We start from the raw sequence: 23274 nt of genomic DNA, 5'->3' as shown, positions 1-23274 counted from the left end.
GCAGGGAGGGGTTCAGAGAGGACATGGAAAGCCCACCTGTTAAACACGTGGCTCCGGGACTTGTGCCAACACAGAAATCTTGGGTTTTTTGATCATGGGGCACTTTACTCAGCACCTGGCCTGATGGCCGCAGACGGGTCCCTATCTTTTAGGGGAAAAAGGATCCTGGGCCAGGAACTGGCAGGGCTCATTGAGAGGGCTTTAAACTAGGTAGGAAGGGGGATGGGGCTGAGGCTAGGATTGTTGGGGCTGTGCCAGGGGGAACAATGGCAAGGCCGGGGGATAAGGCAATGGCCCAGCTGAAGTGCATCTACACCAATGCACGCAGCATGGGTAACAAACAGGAGGAGCTGGAAGCCATCGTGCGGCAGGCAGGCTACGACTTGGTTGCCATCACGGAGACGTGGTGGGACCAGTCTCATGACTGGAGTGCTACAATGCCTGGCTATAAGCTCTATAGAAGGGACAGGCAGCACAGAAGGGGTGGTGGTGTGGCTCTCTATATTAGAGAGTCTTTCGAGGTTGTAGAACTCGAGGTTGGGAATGACAAGGTCGAGTCCCTTTGGGTTAGGATCGGCAGGGACAACAAGGCTAGTGTCCTGGTCGGGGTCTGCTATAGACCGCCGAACCAGGATGAGGAGACGGATGAGGAATTCTACAGGCAGCTGACAGAGGTTGCAAAATCATCAGCTCTTGTACTCGTGGGGGACTTCAACTTCCCTGACATATCCTGGAAACACAACACAGCCCTGAGAAAGCAGTCTAGGAGGTTTCTGGAGAGCGTGGAAGATAGCTTCCTGATGCAGCTGGTTAGTGAACCTACCGGGGGTGGTGCCCTGCTAGACCTTCTCTTCACAAACAGAGAAGGACTGGTGGAGGACGTGATCGTCGGGAGCTGTCTTGGGCAGAGTGACCACGCAATGGTAGAGTTCACTATTCTTGGCGAGGCCAGGAAGGGGACCAGTAAAACCGCCGTATTGGACTTTCGAAGGGCTGACTTTGAGCTGCTCAGGACACTGGTTGGTGGAGTCCCTTGGGAGGTGGTTCTGAAGGGCAGAGGGGTCCAGGAAGGCTGGGCGCTCTTCAAGAGGGAAGTCTTAATGGCGCAGGAACGGTCTGTCCCCACGTGCCCAAAGACAAGCTGGCGGGGAAGAAGACCGGCCTGGCTCAACAGAGAATTGTGGCTTGATCTTAGGAGGAAAAAGAGGGTTTATAAGCTTTGGAAAAGTGGGCAGGCCACTAAGGAGGACTTTAAAGAAGTAGCGAGGCTGTGCAGGGACAAAATTAGGAAGGCCAAAGCTCATCTGGAGCTCAATCTGGCTACTGCCGTTAAAGATAACAAAAAACGTTTCTATAAATACATCAACACAAAAAGGAGGACTAAGGAGAATCTCCATCCTTTACTGGATGCGGGGGGAAACTTAGTTACAAGAGATGAGGAAAAGGCGGAGGTGCTCAATGCCTTCTTTGCCTCAGTCTTTAGCGGCAATACCGGATGTTCTCTGGATACTCAGTACCCTGAGCTGGTGGAAGGGGATGGGGAGCAGGATGTGGCCCTCATTATCCATGAAGATCTGTTTGGTGACCTGCTACGGCACTTGGATGTGCACAAGTCGATGGGGCTGGATGGGATCCACCCAAGGGTACTGAGTGAACTGGCAGAGGAGCTGGCCAAGCCACTATCCATCATTTATCAACAGTCCTGGCTATCAGGGGAGGTTCCAATCGACTGGTGGCTAGCAAACGTGACACCCATCTACAAGAAGGGCCGGAGGGCAGACCCGGGAAACTACAGGCCTGTCAGTTTGACCTCAGTGCCAGGGAAGCTCATGGAGCAGATCCTCCTGAGAGTCATCATGCAGCACTTGCAGGGGAAGCAGGCGATCAGGCCCAGTCAGCATGGCTTTATGAAAGGCAGGTCATGCCTGACGAACCTGATCTCCTTCTATGACAGAGTGACGCGCTGGGTGGATGAGGGAAAGGCTGTGGATGTGGTCTACCTTGACTTCAGCAAGGCTTTTGACACCATCTCCCACAGCATTCTCCTCAAGAAACTGGCTGCTCTTGGCTTGGACTGGCGCACGCTTCGCTGGGTTAGAAACTGGCTGGATAGCCGGGCCCAAAGAGTCGTGGTGAATGGAGCCAAGTCCAGTTGGAGGCCAGTCACTAGTGGCGTCCCCCAGGGCTCGGTGCTGGGGCCGGTCCTCTTTAATATCTTCATCGATGATCTGGACGAGGGCATCGAGTGCACCCTCAGTAAGTTCGCTGATGACACCAAGTTAGGTGCGTGTGTCGATCTGCTTGAGGGTAGGAAAGCTCTGCAGGAGGATCTGGATAGGCTGCACCGATGGGCTGAGGTCAACTGCATGAAGTTCAACAAGGCCAAGTGCCGGGTCCTGCACCTGGGGCGCAATAACCCCAAGCAGAGCTACAGGCTGGGAGAGGAATGGTTGGAGAGCTGCCAGGCAGAGAAGGACCTGGGAGTGATGGTTGATAGTCGGCTGAATATGAGCCAGCAGTGTGCTCAGGTGGCCAAGAAGGCCAACGGCATCCTGGCTTGTATCAGGAACAGCGTGACCAGCAGGGCTAGGGAGGTGATCGTCCCCCTGTACTCAGCTCTGGTGAGGCCGCACCTCGAGTACTGTGTTCAGTTTTGGGCCCCTCGCTACAAGAAGGACATGGAGGTGCTTGAGCGGGTGCAGAGAAGGGCGACGAAGCTGGTGAGGGGCCTGGAGAACAAGTCCTACGAGGAGCGGCTGAGGGAGCTGGGCTTGTTCAGCCTGGAGAAGAGGAGGCTCAGGGGTGACCTTATCGCTCTTTTTAGGTACCTCAAGGGAGGCTGTAGCGAGGTGGGGGTTGGCCTGTTCTCCCACGTGCCTGGTGACAGGACGAGGGGGAATGGGCTTAAGTTGAGCCAGGGGAGTTTTAGGTTAGATGTTAGGAAGAACTTCTTCACTGAAAGGGTTGTTAGACATTGGAACAGGCTGCCCAGGGAAGTGGTGGAGTCACCATCCCTGGAAGTCTTCAAAAGACGTTTAGATGTAGAGCTTAGGGATATGGTTTAGTGGAGGACTGTTAGCGTTAGGTTGGAGGTTGGACTCGATGACCTTGAGGTCTCTTCCAACCTAGAAATTCTGTGATTCTGTGATTCTGTGATATATCTATGTTGTGCAGCTAGGGCCATGCACCAAGAAGCTTCTGGCTTTGCCATTAAAACTTTTGCCCTCCAAAACCCAGTGATGGAATTTGCAGCGTATATTGAGAGCAATCCCTCACTTTGCATGGTGATGGTTTGAGAGTGGCCCAGGCCAAAGCCATTCCAGGAACTGCTCAAGCAGCTTCCCGATGTGGACGATTGCAGTCCAGGGAGTGTGCTCTGGATCAGGCGTTGCTTATTGTCATTGTGAGTAACCATCTATGACTGTGTTAACGGAGAGTCCTTTTCTACATCAGTTCTGGGGTGGCTTTGAAATGGTTATAAGCAAGAAGACTGATGGGTTGAGTGATAATCACTGCCCTACAGCCTGTGAGGGGAAGCCATGTCCCATTTCTAGGGTGCGTATGCAGTGGAAGGTTTACACCGTGAGTACGTTTCTTATAAATATTTCATGGTGGTGTGTGACCTTTATTTGCTTGCCAGGTATCTCATGGCTCTGATACAATAACCTGTGACAGATTGTTTGAACTGCAAAGCCCTGGAGCCCTGCTGTAGGTGAAAAGTGGATGCTCCTTACCTATGGTGAAGCATGTCAAACAAGAGCCCAAAGAGACCTCTTTAAACAAACAAAGAGCCACCACCAAACAAACAGAAACATCCCAAACCAACAAACAACATAAAAGAAACAAAATTATAAAGCAACCAGCCTGTGAATGACAGTAAATGGCAAACAGAGGAAATACAGAGTTAGGAACCCATTTATTTCAGAAACACATCTCCAAGATGTTTCTGCTATTAGTGCTTCCGAATTCATACACATAAGAAATGAGCTGAGTCCAGCACTTTCTGGTCATATATTATACATGCTGTCAAGTTATAACACCTCTGCTGATGGCTTCTCTTTGCCCTCTCAAAGGTTTAAAACCAGCTGTCTGCTTTCCACCAAACAGTAAATACTTGGTACTGACTCAGCTTCACTGATTGATCAAAAGAATATCTTCATTCTTTGTCTTTCCCCACTTACTATGCAGTTATATACAAGAAGCATTGTGGGGAGCTTGCAGAGGAAATCTGTACAGGTCAACTCACAAATGAACACATCCTATTTTGTCAGATTAAATGCTATAATTAGATACTTTTAGACTTTGTGTTCTTTTCAGTCTCCAGTTATTTTCCTTAACAATTACTCACTGTTGTGAAAGCTCTAAAAGCAATGTACGTGGAGTTGATTAAATAGGAATTACAATAAGGCAAAATGCATGTTTCTTGGGGAGAGGATGAAGCCACTTAAATGTAATTTTATTAGTGTTAGGGCACAGCCATATGTCTGATTCATAATTGAATGCAACAAGAAATCGGATTCATAGCAATTAAAGGGATTTGAAATAATTTGGTTAGCTATGCAGAATAAGTTACACGATACAGGTGTAAGCTGGTGGTTGGATGGAGTGGGAGGGCATCACTGCTGTCATGAAGAGCTAATGAAGAGTTGTAGGGGGTGAGCTAACAGGTCTTGTACAGCGACAGAGCTAACTAAGAAGGGGGCGTAGCATTTCAGGTACTGGACAAGACTACAAAAGGGAGAAGTTGTTGTTCAAGTTGGAAGAGAGGGTTATGACCAGAGTGTCGGATTTAATTTGAGCTCTCTCCACTAAGCGGAATTGGAAGTTTCTGGTTTTCTCATTACAACTTCTAACTCTGAAGTCCTGGCACAGATTATGGGTTTTGATATAAATTGTGCCTGGTGACTGTGTTCCAGAGGAGCATAACAGCTGTAATTTAGTGTGCTGCATTTTGGCTACCATGTCAGTCCATTTTGAAGTACATCAGCATGCTGCCTATTTCTGACTTTAAAGTAGAAACACAGAAATCCAGTACTTCGTCTTCATTCACCTGAGCACATTTCCAGGGGATGACCCTGTATAGTACTCCAGAATCAGTTTATTTGTATCTTTTATGTATTCTGTTTGGTATTCATATCTCAGGAATCACTTCTGAAAATTTTAGTATTAAGCTTTTAAGTAGCTTTTGTTCATGGTCTATGAAAAATGAGCTCCTCTGCATAGAGAGGAAAGAAGCCTGGGTCATGCTGTTCTGTGATGCAACAAAGAGACTGTATACATCATGACAAAATGTGGTCAAGGCGTGACATGTAGCTTGTCAGACTGAAACAAACTGTGGATGGACACAACTTCGAGACTATCAGGCAGGTTGCCATGGCTTGGAGTGTGTGCTAAGAGCTGTATACCTTACCTTACTATGTGCTATCGCAGGGTGACACAGATTGGAAGGGACCTTCATCCTAACATTTAGAAGATAGACTCCCAAATTCATTTACTTACAGCAACATAAAAGAGTTATACTGAAGTTTTAACCTGACTCAATGTTTTCCTTGTGTATAGAGAAAAAGCTTGTAGATATTCCTAGGTGCATGTTAAAAATGTATCAGTGTTCTGTTTACAGTCATTTTCTGGTGATTACTGCACCACAACCTAAACCACTTAAATTTCCCTCTGTATTGTAGTAGCAGATATGCCCGAGTCACTAGACCACAGAGGGCGTAGCTACATGAACATATAGAAATGGACTCCAGCTGTGCTGTCTCATTCCCTGAGCTGTCCTGAGATAAGAGATCTCTGGACTTGAAGCCAAGTATTCATCTTAAGCACTGCTCTCTACTTGAGGAAGGTTGACCTATTTTCCTGCTGGGACATACTGTGATAATGGCATGGCTCTGTAGCATTTGGAGTATAGATAACTCGTGCTCATAGGACAGGCAGTGCAAGCATAAATCTGTTAGCCCCTTGTCATGCTATCTAAAATCAAGCTACTTTTCTTTAGACCTCAGATACATTATTCTTTCTTGCTGCTGCTTCTGGCAAAGTCGTCCTGTTTCCCTAAAGCCTAGAATGAGGTGTTCAACAGTAGGATTTCGGGAAAACCTAGCTTGATTTGGTGCCTTCTTTAAGCAGCTTTATCTTTTCATGCAGGCTCTTGTGAATCTTCCTCTGACAATCCTGCCGTTGTTAGCATGCAGTCCCTGTGCGGCAGTAGCCTTGAGTCTGCACCATGAAACCCCATTTTTAACAAGAATCTTTCAGCGATTAACACTTCTTTTTTATTAATATCTCCCATTCAGTAAATAGATTATTTTGAACACTGCAATCACTTTTCCTCTGGTGATAAACGCTACTTTCACTTGTGCTATAGCTGAATAATGATTTCTTTGGAAGTGTAATTAAACCACTGCCTTCTTCATAATCACAATTTTTTCATATGATATACTTGCTTCAATAAGTAGCTGTCTGACCCAGACAGCAGGAAGGAACACTTGTTTTTAAGGCTTTTTTTATTCAGTAAAAGCAAAAACAATACGTCATATAAAATGCAGTATACCTTTCAGTGTGGATGTGCAGGGACAGTTGGGCTGGAAGGCATCTCAGGAGGTCTCAGGTGGTCCCCTGCCCAGAGCAGGGAAGGCTCAGAGGTCAGCCCAGGTGTTTCAGGGTTTTCTCCAGGCTCACCTGGAAAATATCCGAGGCCTGCAGAGCCTCGGTGCAACCTCTGGCTGCAGCTGATTGCATCTTAAAAAAAGATTCAAAAGGATTCAAAAAAGATTCAAAATACATAAAGGATGTTGAGATAATTGATAAAGCAGGTGTTGTAAATAAAACATCTTTTTACACATTTCTTTATGAGCACTTAAGATCTTAACTAGTTCAGGGTTTACTTCTTCTCATCCAGTGTTTACAGTACAAGAATTAGTGTAGCTTCTGCTCTAAGGAGATGTTAGAAAGCATGACGTAAATGGCACTGGATTGAATAAATTGCCTGTTTTCTGGCTTTGACAAGCTGCAAATCAGTGAAGTTCCTTTGTGCTGGCCTGATGAGAGGGCAAAGGGGAACATGATCACCTGCCAATGTTATTTTCTGCTGTTTGGTTAGACTTGGTCTTGTGTGAGTCTTTCTCTTCAGCCAGTCTGTGTCAAAACACTCTGCACATACAACCTCAATCTGCTTCAGTGCCATCCTGAAAAAAATAAAAAATAAAATGAAAATTGGTACTTCCCATATTAAGATTAAAGACTCTGAGATGCTTGGAAGTCATACCAATAAGCCATATAGATTCTTCAGATGAGAGCTTTTCTCAAGCTGCATCGCTTCCACAGCCTAGCTCTGGGTTCTGGGTAAGTGTGAATGAGTATGGGTTGTAGGAGAGCAATTGTCTGCTGTTTGTTGGAAAGGAAATGCAGTCTTTGATCATAATTGTAAATATAAATTGCCCTTTCTATAAGCTGAATAGTCACAAAGCTTGGTTCAGTTTCTTTTGGGGAAACAGATGCTTCTTTGAGACATGATCAAGGACAAAAGTCATCACAGCTTATTTACTTATCTTAGTATGAAGGACTTTGTAAAATTCACACACGCTATTCTATGTGAATTAAGAAGAGAGATCATAATAAAAATGATGCTTAGCTAAATCCATAAAACTTGGTTGCTAATAAATGCTCTGTGTATGTTTGTGTGTATATATATATATATATATATATATATATATATATAATAAGGGTAATTTCAGGGTCATGTTCTGATAATCTCTTCCTTGTGTGGTCCAAGGAGAAAGTATCCACCTTCAGGAGTTGTCTTTTCCTGAAGTTGGTCTGGCAAATCAGTGATCTGACAGTACAGTACTTGCTTGTCTGAGTCCTTCATGAATTCTGTCATTAAACACCTTTTCATGCTGGCATCAGCTTTTTGTGCAAATATTTCTGTTTCTGGTATAGCCAAACGCTTAGGGCTATCTTGAAGGAAAAGAGTTTACATCCTTTAAGTCAGATGTACTTCTTGGTCTTGTAATGTTTGTTTACATTTTACCAGAGTTTGGGGCAGAGAGGCGTCAGATTTAAACTCATGATGAGACTTTGTACAACACTGAAGTATTTGAGGATTGATTAAACCCTTTAATTATTTTGTTCAGACTGTGTCAGAAGATTTTGTTAAAGGTTTTCATTTAGACCATTGCAAATATGCTGTTAAAATGTCCTGAAAAGTATGACTGCACTGTGAGGAAAGATATTAACAGTGGAGAATATGACAATAATTTGAAGTATCTTTTTTTTTTTTTTTTTTCAGTATATTTATCCATTCACACATACAAGATGTGCTACTAAAGCACCCATTTTATTTATGCAGGTGAAAAGTTTTATTTATGCAGATGGAAATGCTAGCTATTGACTGGGAAATTAGGACTATTATTTTTCATAACAGAAGTAAAGAAAGTAAAATCAACATCTCTACTAGGAGCCTTGAATATGTCATTAGTTTAAATTAATGATTGACCACACTGGCTGCTCAGCCTCTGTTCATGTAGGCAGTTCCATTTTCTTTGTACCCCCTGCAGTGATGAGAAGGAAGCAGAGCCTGCCCCTGTATTGTGGTGTGGTTTCAGTCTTAGTAATGTTTACATTACTAAGTCACAGTGTTTAGGAGAGGAAGAAGCATGCTTGTCTGTGGGAAATTTAAACTTAAGTGCATGCCTAGGAAACCAGATAATAGAGAAGAAAACTTATGGGAGGGAATGCAAAGAAAATGGGTAAAATCAGAAAAGAGCTAGGGTCTGAAGTATCTTTCTTCTGAGGAGAGGCTTGAAGAGCTGAGGCTGTTCTACCTGGAGAAGCAATGGATCAGGAGGATCTTATCAGAGTGTATAATGGGTGGATGTGAAGATGACAGAACCAGGCTCTTCCAAGCAATGCACACTCAAAAGATGAGAGGCAATGGGCACAAACTAAAATGTGAAATTCCTTAGGAACATTTAAAAAAAAAAAAAAAAAAAAGCTGTGAGAATGGTCAAACAGTGGAACAGGTATCCCAGAGAGCTTGTGGAGCCACCGTCCTTTGAGATATTCAAATTTGGACATGGTCTGACTGTAACTGCCCCTGCTTGAGCAGTGGGGTTGGACTAGACTGACTCATATGGTCCCTACCAGGCTAAACGGTTCTGTGATGCTACCACTTGTATGCTAACGGTTCTGTGATGCTACAACTTGATGCTAACCTTCTTTGAAAGTGGACTGCTACTTATGAAAAAACAGCTTCTGGACATACATAACATTTTATACACAACATATTTACTACCTTCTGTCCCTCTGGTCACAAAAGCACTTTAGCTTTGTGTAGACAACTTATTTTCCAAATTGCACCTGACTCTTCAAAACACTTTCCTGAAACTGACTTCAGAAAGTGTAAATTTATTTTACTGAAGATTAAACAATTCAAGAGGAACCAGTACAAATGGCAAGCTAGAGTGCTCCAGGTTTTGGAGTTTTGGATTTGTGAGGGAAGAGCATGTCATGGTAGATATGGTTAGGAGACCATGTTAAATATTTGTTTTGAATAAGTTCTAAAGAAGTAAATACTTTACTATGCTGTGTCTTTCAGCTTCAGGTTAGTTTTTTATCACAGAAAAGTCAGCAATATCACAGGCAAGAGCCTTTAACTAAAGACTCCAATTTGGCACAGTTAGCCCTGATCATACAAATAAGGCAGAAAAAATACCCTTTGCATTGACTGATGTATTGAAGACATGTTTTGCTTATCAGCATGAGTCACCAAATGTACACTTGCATGTAATTTAATACCACAGCAGACCATATCAAAATGGAATTCAGGTTATGTTTTTCCTCTAAATGTGACCCATGATACATAACTTAATGTAATATTGCCACTGCTGGATAAGAAGAAAGTTAGGTAACAGGAAAAATGAAAGTGTTGAAATAAATAATCCTTTTTTCACAGTTCAGAAAAGCTGTTGTTTGGTTCCCCCAAGATTTGACTGTATGTCAGTGCAAAAAAGACTTGTGTAGAGTGTGAAGAATGAGTTGCTAATGTTTGCAGGTACTACAAAATGTGGCAGGGTAGTTTTCTTTGAAGCTAAAGGAGAAAAATAGCCAAACAATATGAAAAAGCTGAGTGAATGGGATGTAAAATCACAAATGAAACTTTTCTTTTTTTTTTTTACTACTGAAATAGCCCTAATTAGTCAACTAATTGTGTATATGAATGTGCATTTCCCTTCCCTCGCAATCTGTAAGCCTTAGAGTAGGTTTTATCATTGCAGAATATCTTGGAGTCATAATGGAGGCCTCTTTCAAAAAGTAAACTCTGTTCAGTGGTCAAAAGATTAAGTAGAAATTCCTAGGAGAGGAATAAAGAACAAAATAAGTGTCTTATGCTTCTCTGTAATTTTATATTACCCCCAGATTTTGAATTATTTTAGAATTGTTGCTTTCGCCATCTCAGTTAAGGGTCAGTAAGGGACCTGAGATGGTACGGTAAAGGGTGACATAGAGAATCAAAAGTACGGAAAGACTTCTCTGTAAGAAAAGACTAGAAAGATTGTTATAACAGTTATGTAAAATGACAAATGATGTGAGAAAATAAGCAATGTTCTCACTCAGAACTCAGGTATTGGGAAACAATGAAGTAAATTATTAGGCAAGAAGTGTAAAATTAAAAGAGGGATTTTCACTTTGTTTCTTTTACATTTAGAAATGAAACTGTAATTCTTTCATAGAAAAAATTGGTTTTATCTAGCATATGAATAAGTTCTAAATAAATAAACAGTCAAAGTTGTGGTTAAAAACAAAAGAAAAAGTCCTTGGAGGACAAATAAATATACATTTAGATATATTCTTTCTGTCTCAGGCAACCTTGTCAGATTTCTGAAAACGGCACAGTTTTCTTAAGAGCAACTTCTTTCTGTAGTTACTAATTTTTTCTCGGAAAGTCTACGAGTGCTCACAGTCAATGAAAAGTTGGAGGGGCAAGATTGTTAGTATTTGTATTCTTTTTTATTATTATTATTATTATTACTTTTCCCCCCCCTGGGAAAAGTAGTGATTAGGTTAACATCTACTGAAAAATGCTTTGTCTTCCAAAGTGTTTCCTAGAAATAGAATGAAAAGTGTAATCTGGAATCAAAACTTGTATGTGAGTTTTTGCATATAGTTTCCATACATGAATGACTTTCAAGCTAGGCCCTGTGTGGTGGTTTTAACCATCTGGGCAGCTGATCTCCACTACAACTGCTTTCTCACTCCCCCTTCTCAAAGGGAAAGGGAGAGAGAATATGATGGAAAAGGCTCAAGGGTCTCAAGGATAGGGAGATCACTCACCAATTATCATCCTGGGCAAAACAAATTCAGCATAGAGAGATTAATATAATTTATTGCCTATTACTAATAGTAACAGTGAGAAATTAAAACAAACTAAAACCATTTTCCCGCCATCCACCCTCTTCCACCTTGTTCTTCACTGAAAGAGGTGGGATCTTAAAAAACAAAAGAAAAACAAAAAACAACAACATATGTACCAATATCTAGTAGCCTTAATAAAGTTATTACTTGTTGTCGACGGAAGGAAGACACAGACGCTCAATATGAGTGAACAATGAACTTCAACTTTAATGGATAGCTCAGTCGCCTTTTATCTAGTTCGAACATAATCAACTCATACATATTGCAAAAACTAAGCTCAGGATTGGCTAACATTTCCCGCTCTTTTCAGGTAGTTCCTCCTTCTTTTAGCCACCGTCCCGCCTTAGGGACTTTCCCAATCGCTCAAGGGCATCGTGTCCTTGAGCCTGATTGGCTCTCAGCCAGCTGCGTACGTGCCAGACTCATGTGAGTTGAGTACGGTACTTCACTAGCCCATTGCCTCTTAACTGCCCAACATCCACATGTCTTATTTCACTTAACCATTCCTCCACAATTCCCCCGTTTTTATTTTGCGCTACAAATACCTTCTCTGTGAGTTGCTCTAGTTTCTTAGTTAGGCAGTTAAAGATTATACGTGCAGCAACTATAATCAATATAATTATAAGTAGAAAGCGAAGTCCCTCTTTAACTAACAAAACCCATCCACCCATGTTCCCAAAAACAGATTTAAGCCAACCTTCAAACCAACTATCTTGTACTACAATTTTTTGCATATGATCCCTTAACCATTTCAACTGGTCGTGAATTGACTAACCATGGTCGGAAAGATAAAAGCAACACATTCCTTCTACATCTTCACACCCATGTCCCTGAGCCAGCAGTAAGAAATCAATAGCGGCCCTATTTTGCAATACAGCATGTCTTAGACTCTCCATATATTGTGACATTTCAGAAAGAACTTGTGTTGTTACATTTGATTGTTTAACAGCCCAACAAGCAAGCTTATTAATGTTAGTCAAAGCGTGTGCAGTTCCCACACCAGGCACCAAAGAAGCAAAGAATCTTTCTGCTGGACCCCACAATTCTACATCATCATTACAGTCAGAACCCAAAGTTTTTAGTTCTCGTTTAATTCTTCTGCTCCTTGTCGAGTTCTGCCACGAGTGTAAATCTGGAGTGAAAAGTGTGAGTCGCCCTAGGTAACACGGTCCTCCAAAAGCATTGGCTGGTACTCCTTGCCATGCACGGTCTCCACAGATCAAAAACATGCCAGAGAGAAGCAGCACAGCCGCCGCTGCTTCCATGGTTACGTCAGACAGGCTGCAGGGTCCTGATGTCCGTCCCTCTGCTCTGTGCCGACTCGCCACACGGTGAACTCCAAGTGCAGCGCTGCTCGTGGCGGTGACTGAGGGGGGTGGGGAGGCTCCCATTGCCCCGTAGCCCCAAGGCAGCGTTATCATTCTCTCTGAAGGCGGCAGTGGGCAATGCCCAGCTCCAGCACTTCCCGGCAATCCCAGTCGCTCTGTAGCGGCAACAGCGACTCTCTGCTCAGCCTGATGTGTAGCTAAAGCGCTAGTGACTGTTCTCCAAGGCTTCAATAATTTTTTTAGCAGACTTAATATCATTAATAACATCACCAAACAATTTATCTCCAAATTTACGCCACTCTGTTTGTTCAAAAAACTGTATCAGGATTTGTAAAACAACCCTGCGCTACTGCATATGCTAATAACCCTGGCAAATCTTTTTCTACAATCTATATCTAAAATACTCCGCTTTTCTAAAAAGCATCTGAGCAAATTATACGCCGCTTGTTTTTCATACCTTTATATATACAGTTACAGCCTTTCCAAAGACCTCGGCGGCGCTTTTCCGGCAGGACCCTTTATAGGCTCATCCCGAGTGCGGGGACTCCCTTCCACCTTCTGAGCTGCGGGTGCGGGGACTCCTGTCCCTTTCACCTTTCAGACCTTGGCGACGCGTGACCGTCGGGATCCTCTCCCGGGTGCGGGGACTCCACGTCCCTTTCACCTTCCCGACGCGGGTGCGGGGATTCTTGTCCCTTCCACCTCCTGGGCTGCGTTGCAGGACCAGTTCCTCCCTTATTCCGTCGAACACGTGGCCCAGGATCACTGCCAGCAGTGTCCAAATCCCGTTCAGACTGGTCCCTGTTCGGGCGCCAATTTGTTGTCGACGGAAGGAAGACACAGACGCTCAATATGAGTGAACAATGAACTTCAACTTTAATGGATAGCTCAGTCGCCTTTTATCTAGTTCGAACATAATCAACTCATACATATTGCAAAAACTAAGCTCAGGATTGGCTAACATTTCCCGCTCTTTTCAGGTAGTTCCTCCTTCTTTTAGCCACCGTCCCGCCTTAGGGACTTTCCCAATCGCTCAAGGGCATCGTGTCCTTGAGCCTGATTGGCTCTCAGCCAGCTGCGTACGTGCCAGACTCATGTGAGTTGAGTACGGTACTTCACTAGCCCATTGCCTCTTAACTGCCCAACATCCACATGTCTTATTTCACTTAACCATTCCTCCACAATTACTTAAATAAGATTTACTGGGCTAGAACTTGGACAGCAACAGCTTTGATTTTTCACGTCTCATATGGAAGGTGTGGTCTTCCATCTTACTGTTGCTGTCAGGAGTGCATCTTTACTGAAGTTTCTACTGTAGGAGATTCTTCTTTTCCCATTAACCTTTGTGTTTCTGTCTATTTTAAGTGTTTCTTAATAAAAGCAGAAAAGGTTAGGTTTGGAAATCCATCTCTGTAAAAAAATACTCTCTATATAGTATAGCTTATTAAAAATCTTAAAAATTAAGTGACTTTGTTGTGACATTATATTCTCTTTTCTGTTCTTTTTATTCCTCGTTATATCTCATATCTTTACTAAACCTTATTCAGAGCAGGGGCCATCATATTTATTTGTTTTTAGAGAATCTAGCACAGTGTAGGATTGTAGTCCTTATGGATGCCATTGTTGAAATAAGTGATCCATAAAAAGGAAATGATTTTGCCCCCATGAAATATTAGATTGCAAATCCCTTACTTACAGATGAGCCCATTGAAATAAGTGGTGTTGATCACCAGTGTGTATCTTTTCTGCAGCTGTAAATACAGAGTTCTGCCTTCCCTAGATTGAAACAAACCTGGGTGTAATTTCCCATGAGGATATCTGGTCATTGAGAAATTATGGGTGTAAACCAAGCCAAGCGGCTAGGAGGCATTTATAACAATATAATTTTGGGAAAGTACACAGTTCCACATAGATTTTCATTCTGTATAAGAGTCTAAAATTTTTCTGCATTACTCTGTGTATTAAGCAATATAATATCCTTTTGACCATTAAATTTTTATTCTGTCTATTCAATAATACCAGTCTTTCAAACAGCTGGTATTATGTTAGCACTGCTTTCTGGAAAGTTGTTTCTCTTACAAATCATTTTCATATACTGTAGAAATGAATAATTAAATGGTACTATACCCTGTTCACTTGCTCCTTGTTTAATCAGCTATATCTGTACAATGTGAATTTAAAATAGATGTTAAGTGCTGCAAAATCAGAGTATTTTCCCAAATGTATTTCCATTTTGTCCATTTTGTGGTTGGTATTTAGTAACAAATTGTGATCACTACTTTTATTTTTCTTAACCTCTTTTCCATGTGAGTTCTTACCTGATTGCTGAAAACACAGATTCCTCCCTAGAGTTTCTTGTTTTATAGTACTTATTTTGGTCTTGCCTGGGGCATTTGTAAGTTCATCTTTTGACATTCTGGAGCTTTCAGAATACTCACTTGATGAAAGCTAATAATATATATAACTTCAGATATTTGCAAGAGAAGATATTTAGGGTAGCATTATTTTTAAGATTGTAATTAATGGGCTAATATATCATCCCTGCATCAAGAAGGAGGTTTTGCTACAAGAGAATCTGTCAGAATTGAATGTGTTACAAGCCACTGAGGCACTCAAGTGTCTAGACTCGTGATATTTATAGAATCTGATATTGCTGTGATCTACGGTCTGTAACAATAGAAATGAATTAATTTTATTTATTTAAAGTTTTAAGAAATCTTTTGTTAAAAAGCAGGGAGCTCCTCTATAACAGTTTATTATAGGACTAATATTCTATAAGGATTAAGTTGGTCTTGCAGTCCTCAAGGCGTAGGAGACATTTTTAAAACACAGAAAGAGCAAAATTCACTGTCTAGGAGATTTTCATGCTGTGCATATCTATAACGAAAAATGTCAAAGCAGTTTCTTAAAATGTTTCTCTGTATTTCACTATGTGAATCTGTGTTGATGTGTTGTAAAAACATAAGATGATGCTCAGTTATTTCTGGGCTATATGTCAAAATGTTGTGCGTTGAAAATGTCTGGTTCATAAACACGTCCTAGCTAAGACTTCACTGACTTTTATAATATGGTTTCTTCTTCAGTTGTATGGATCCAGAAATATGTGTGTTAGGCCTTTCACAGTGAAATCTCTCCACTTAAAATCATAGGATAATTCCATTTGAAAGGAACCTCAGAGTTTCATCTAGTTCAACGTCCTGCTTAAAGTGTGGTCAGCTGTGAAATCAGACCAAGCTGTGAAAGATTTTATCCAGTTGGTCTGGAAAGCCTCCAAGTAAGGAGACTGCACAACCAGTCTGGGCAATCTGTGGCACTTCCTGGCAGTCCTGGTGAAAAAAGTTTTTTCCCTACATCCAGTCATACCCTCTCTTCTTTCAGTGTGTATCCCCATTACCTCTTCCTTTATTTCCATGCAATGCTGTGAGGTCTTGGTGTCATCTTTGTAATAATCTTCTCATTGTTTGTGGAAGGGACTGCTGTTAGGTTTCCCAGAAGATGTCTCTTCTCTGGACTGAACAAGTCCTATCACAAGGCAGGTGGCCCTGACCATTTCATTGGCCTTCCAGTAAATATTCTCCCATTTGTCAATGTCTTCCTTATACTGGGTGATATTATGTCTATCATGACACAATCTTCTAGGTACAAATCCCATCACAGTATTTAGGCTTACATTTTATTTGGAAAACAAACAATGTTCATAATTTAATTCAATTTGTGTAATTTATGGTATATAAAGTTTTTCATGAGATTTGCATTACCAGTTGTAGTATTATGCATTGTATGTATCTTCATCTCATCTGATTTACCTCATCCTGGAGGAAATATCTGACAGTGACAAGATTAAATTCAACTTTTAAAGTACTTATTTTTACCACTAACTGTAATGGAGCTTGCTGGTATAGACGGCTACCTTGTAGAGTCTGGGTTTAGGTAGCCTGTCTTCACCTTTGGCCATTGTTGATTTGCATGTAGGCCCTACCTACTGACATGAAGGCAGAAGGAGATTCCAGCCTAACTACACCTTAATGCATTGATGGTGAATTGTATGTATTTGCACATGATAGAAATGAATGGGGATCTTGATTCAGAATTAATTAAAAAAAAAAAAAAAAAAGAAAGGATTAGTGATCGAGATACGGCAAAACACAGGTTGGGCTTGTGCTATTTATATACACTCTGTAAACCTCAGTACAAATTTGTTAAATGATTAATAAAATACCCCAGCCACAGCTAAAATACCTAATCTTTTAAAGGCCAGTAGTATTAATTATGGAAGATGTGTTTGTGTGTCGGAACATTGCAGGGGTGAGTTAATTATTTTTATGAAGTTTAGCTTTGAAAGTTCAGATGTATTTTTGACTATTCATTTAGGTATGTGCTGTCAAATCCAGCTTACTAGTTGTTCACATTACTATTTTGAAAACATTTCTATAAAAGCTGTTGCTTCATCTTCTGTAATCTTTACTTTTTATTTTTTTAAGCTTTTTTTTCATACTACTTTAATAAAAATATCAAATCCTCTGTACAGAGGTCCTCCAAAGATCTTCAGAACCAACATTACCATTTCTTTGAAAGTTACTGTTTTCTACTTCCCAAAAGTATACTTTTTTTTTTTTTACTAGAATATAATAGTCTATGCAAAATGTTAAATTTCCTTTTACTGCGTAACTGTGATTTGATGTGACATTTCTTCATTGTATTATCATCAAGCTCTGAAAACTTATTAAATCATGTTCCAAGTGATCAATGCATTTATCCTTTGCCAACTAAAGTGCTCATCATTCATGGCAAACCTCCTTTGCTCTGGCAGAATGGAAGACAGTTCTAATGCATCTTGTCATGTCCTCATTTTCTTTATTTCTTGCACCATGATCTTTACTTTTCCAGAAGAAATTGGATAAGTGGGCATTAGGCAACAGCCAGATGCTTTTTTTTTTTTTGTCAGAAACACAAATAACCACATTTTTTTTTATTTTTTTTTTTCTTCAACACAGGACAGTCAACTACAGCCATCCCACCTGTTCAGAGAGTTTCTTCAGTACAACACCCTCATTTTACAAATTACGTAAAACTGACTTCTTAGTGGAAGTCCAAAATAACAGAAAAACATTTTCTGGAATTCATAATGTGGGATGGAGTAAACAGTCAGATGTTTGGTCCACCGTGTAAATAGTTCAAACCAACTATATATGTCAGCTGCTACCACTTAAACAAGTTCAGCTGGTTGCTAATGCCAAAATTGACTGTCTAATTTACCCACAGACAGGAATTCAGAGTAGATGACCAGGGAAACAAGCAACGTTTTGATTCCTGACATCAAATGTTAGCCTTATCCTTTTGGCTTTAGAGAAGTAACTTCATAAAATATTTGGTGTAATAGCTGGACCAACCCAGGCAATGCCCAAAACACTTGGGCATTGATTTATGACAGTTTACTTATTATAAATTATACAAATTATATTCACTAGGGTTTTGTTTTTCTTTGTTCATTTGTTGCTTTTTTGTTTGTTTGTTTGTTTTAGAATAACCATAAAGCTGCACTTTCCTTTGTTCATTATTCACGATTTCCCTAACTCTAGGGAGATGTGAGCATGTTGTAGGAAAGCAGGAAGATCCATTGTGCTGTGAAGAGCAAACAAAAGAATCACAGAATCACAGAATTTCTAGGTTGGAAGAGACCTCAAGGTCATCGAGTCCAACCTCCAACCTAACGCTAACAGCCCTCCACTAAACCATATCCCTAAGCTCTACATCTAAACGTCTTTTGAAGACTTCCAGGGATGGTGACTCCACCACTTCCCTGGGCAGCCTGTTCCAATGTCTAACAACCCTTTCAGTGAAGAAGTTCTTCCTAACATCTAACCTAAAACTCCCCTGGCTCAACTTAAGCCCATTCCCCCTCGTCCTGTCACCAGGCACGTGGGAGAACAGGCCAACCCCCACCTCGCTACAGCCTCCCTTGAGGTACCTAAAAAGAGCGATAAGGTCACCCCTGAGCCTCCTCTTCTCCAGGCTGAACAAGCCCAGCTCCCTCAGCCGCTCCTCGTAGGACTTGTTCTCCAGGCCCCTCACCAGCTTCGTCGCCCTTCTCTGCACCCGCTCAAGCACCTCGATGTCCTTCTTGTAGCGAGGGGCCCAAAACTGAACACAGTACTCGAGGTGCGGCCTCACCAGAGCTGAGTACAGGGGGACGATCACCTCCCTAGCCCTGCTGGTCACGCTGTTCCTGATACAAGCCAGGATGCCGTTGGCCTTCTTGGCCACCTGAGCACACTGCTGGCTCATATTCAGCCGACTATCAACCATCACTCCCAGGTCCTTCTCTGCCTGGCAGCTCTCCAACCATTCCTCTCCCAGCCTGTAGCTCTGCTTGGGGTTATTGCGCCCCAGGTGCAGGACCCGGCACTTGGCCTTGTTGAACTTCATGCAGTTGACCTCAGCCCATCGGTGCAGCCTATCCAGATCCTCCTGCAGAGCTTTCCTACCCTCGAGCAGATCGACACGCACCTAACTTGGTGTCATCTGCAAACTTACTGAGGGTGCACTCGATGCCCTTGTCCAGATCATCGATGAAGATATTAAAGAGGACCGGCCCCAGCACCGAGCCCTGGGGGACGCCACTAGTGACTGGCCTCCAACTGGACTTGACTCCATTCACCACGACTCTTTGGGCCCGGCTATCCAGCCAGTTTCTAACCCAGCGAAGCGTGCGCCAGTCCAAGCCAAGAGCAGCCAGTTTCTTGAGGAGAATGCTGTGGGAGACGGTGTCAAAAGCCTTGCTGAAGTCAAGGTAGACCACATCCACAGCCTTTCCCTCATCCACCCAGCGTGTCACTCTGTCATAGAAGGAGATCAGGTTCGTCAGGCATGACCTGCCTTTCATAAAGCCATGCTGACTGGGCCTGATCGCCTGCTTCCCCTGCAATTGCTGCATGATGACTCTCAGGAGGATCTGCTCCATGAGCTTTCCTGGCACTGAGGTCAAACTGACAGGCCTGTAGTTTCCCGGGTCTGCCCTCCGGCCCTTCTTGTAGATGGGCGTCACGTTTGCTAGCCGCCAGTCGATTGGAACCTCCCCTGATAGCCAGGACTGTTGATAAATGATGGAAAGTGGCTTGGCCAGCTCCTCTGCCAGTTCCCTCAGTACCCTTGGGTGGATCCCATCCAGCCCCATCGACTTGTGCACATCTAAGTGCCGTAGCAGGTCACCAACCAGTTCTTCATGGATAATGAGGGCCACATCCTGCTCCCCATCGCCTTCCACCAGCTCAGGGTACTGAGTATCCAGAGAACATCCGGTATTGCCGCTAAAGACTGAGGCAAAGAAGGCATTGAGCACCTCCGCCTTTTCCTCATCTCTTGTAACTAAGTTTCCCCCCGCATCCAGTAAAGGATGGAGATTCTCCTTAGTCCTCCTTTCATTATACTCCTAAGAGTATAATGAAAAATACAAGAAAATACTAGACAGGAGAGCTGTGTCTTAATTATAGAATAAAGTATTTAATTTCAAAACAGATTTGATCTAGAAGGATGTATGTTAGGAATTATCTGAGTAGGCAACTTACCTAGAGAATAATCATGGAATAACAGAATGATTTGGATTGGAAGGAACCTTAAAGATGATCTCGTTCCAACCCCCCTGCCATGCACAGTAGTGAGTTTGTTTTGTTGTGTTTGCAGTCCTAAGGTTTCAAAGGTTTTTTTATTTACTTTTTAATTATTTTTTTTCACAAATCACAGTGAAAATAAAACCTTTTCCAGTGTTGGTATAAAATACAGATGTATTGTAATTTCTATTTTTTATTTGAAACAGTCATCTATCTTTCCAATCTTGAGAGTACGTTGTATGAAAGATGAAGGGGAGAAAAAGGTCACAGTTGCATTTAAAATATTTCATAATACTATATGTTGCCACAGAACTCATTATAATATATATATTTTTAACATATTATCCTTCCTACATTCCTTCCTTCATTCCTCTCAAGCTTTATTCTCCTGCCATTAGTGCTGATATATTGAATATAAAGTGTATCTTTTCTTCATTTCAAGGAAGAGGTTATGCCTTAGATATAGTAATTCCTTTTTCTATACCAACTAGCTAATGAAGTTCTATGTTAACTTTATTGCCATACCTTTGGAGTTCTTATTAAAAATATAAATATATATAAATATATATATATTAGCATAGTAATAAGAAACCTGATTCATTTTTAATTTTGAATTTGCCCTTTTTCATTCAGTCTCATGACACTCTGATAAATAATGTTGCACTTCTTTCCTATGAATTATGTTTTGTTTTCTTTTGTTTTTCTAATTATCATGATTTTCCTTAATATTCTTTCAAAATTATACAATGCAGCTGAGAAAATCAGTTAGACCAATGTTTTAGTGGTCAGAGGACAGGAAACCTAAAATGATGGATACTGTAATTCTGTGAAAAAGTCATGAGGCAATGAGGTAATCATTCAAAAACTGTGTTGTGTGGACACCAATTGGATTATATTTTATGAGACAGAAAAAGCTTGTTGGTGGGATTTATTGTCAGGATGTGAATTAATAGGGTCAGTATAGATAAAATCAAATATTTTCAAAAGGGACAGCGATTAAAGCTTCTGGTTTTGGGTATCTAAAATGAAAAAATAAACATCATGATCTTTTTATCAGAAATTTGTAGCTGTCTTAACAGTTTTAAAATGTTGATCTAAAACTGAAAAATCTCAGTCACTGAAATCAATGAAAAATGCCATGGCTGATCAAATGTGCTTTAAAGAAACTAGCTTTGAATATTTTTGTAAACCTGTTGGATATTAACAAAGAGCACCATGAACAGCTTAACTTAAAAGGCTGTATTGATAGCATTGTTTGCTGTATCATCAGCTGCTGTAACAACAGAATGGCAAATAATTTCCATGTAATGACATATGTAAACTCTCTCTGTGAACAAAACAAACTTACAGTTTGGCCAGAATTCAAAGGAAATGCATAAGGGTCTTTTTGAGGGGGATTGATAAGAACAGTTTTGTTATTTGTAGTGTGGAAAGGAACAGACATTTTGTTTTATGGTGTTCATGGGTACCTTCTTCCATAAATGTACATACATGTTTTCAAAATGTCGTAGAACATTTGTGGGTGAGCTCAGCTGCATAATGAAGGTATGAGAGAGCCCCTGTGTTCCTTTTGCTGTCAGGGAAGTGGTCAGCACACTTGGTACCCACTTCAACACACAATGGCTTCCTCAAGTAGACACCTGTATTTGGTGGGATGGATAGGGCTAAATTTTGTTGACTGCTTTGACTAAGGGCTTGATTCAGTTGCCTGAACAGTGACATCTGATACTAGTTGAGATGCCTTTGGGCATTTTGCCTAGCTTCTAGGCTGATCCAGAGGCTTGCAGATTATATCTGCCACCATGCAGATGCCTCGGGGCATCTCTGGTGGCACTGGTTTCGTACTACTGGTCCTCTGTTGACATCTGTGTTAGGACACTGCAGTGAGTCCTAGGTCTCTGTTTGTTGTAATAGAAATTTAAATGGCTGACTGGAATGTAGATACCTGCCTTGTATCCATCTGCACTTAGATAAGAAAATGCCACTTTCTGTAATTCTTTGTATGTATGAGGCTGGTTCGCTCAGCAACAAAGCAATGTACACACAAAACAGAGTCATTGCTTATTTCTGCTAGCTGAATTCCTGAAAAGAAAGGATCAGAATATATCCCACTGTAGAAAAGAGTGTATTTTCTGTAAATTTGAAGAAAACTAACGACTCCTGAACTATTAGGATACTTGGCTTTTTGTTTATAAATATGAATGTTCTTAGCCTTGTTTTGAAATTTAAGTCAGGTGTAATGGCTGTAGAAAAAAAACATTCACATACTAGCAGAAGTGAACAATATCAGTGATGCAGTAGTATTTCATCATTTTGGGGCTGTGTGTTGAATGCTGGAGGCAAAAGATACTTCCTACATTAATTATCAAGCTAGGTTGGCAATATTCAGTGTTTGGGAAAAGGTGGTCATTAAACAAGTGCTAAACTAAACAGAAGAGGTTTCTCTGCCACCAGCATCTTGGAGAACCACACCAGTGGTGTGCAGATTGCAGATCCTGTAGGTGCAGTGTAGTCCATCATGCCGGCCCTGCCACACAGAGTGCCTGTGAGGATTAGAGAGGGGGATTTATTTATTTTTTTAACATAAATTTAATGATCTTAGTTTGGATGCATAATGAACAGAGTTCAGCATACAAAGAAAAATACTTCCCTTTTAGTGACGGATTTAGTATCCATCACTATATCACCATATATATATATATATAAAATCATATCACCATATGATGCCAGGGCATCCAGCCCCTCTGTTTAGAGGATGGACCCAGAAACAAAAGTGACTAACAAAAAGTAAACAGAAGGCATGTTCAGTCTGGAGGGCTTGTTTGGTCTCAGCACACTGAAACGTACGAGGGTAGACAGCCTGTGGGGAGACAGCTCTGCTGTGACCATGCGGTAGAGCGTAGCCGTTGTTCCTGGGGTCTGAG

Source organism: Netta rufina, assembly GCF_964035555.1.
Source record: "Netta rufina genome assembly, chromosome: 1".
NCBI classification, from domain to species: Eukaryota; Metazoa; Chordata; class Aves; order Anseriformes; family Anatidae; genus Netta; species Netta rufina.
This window is presented reverse-complemented; position numbering follows the sequence as displayed.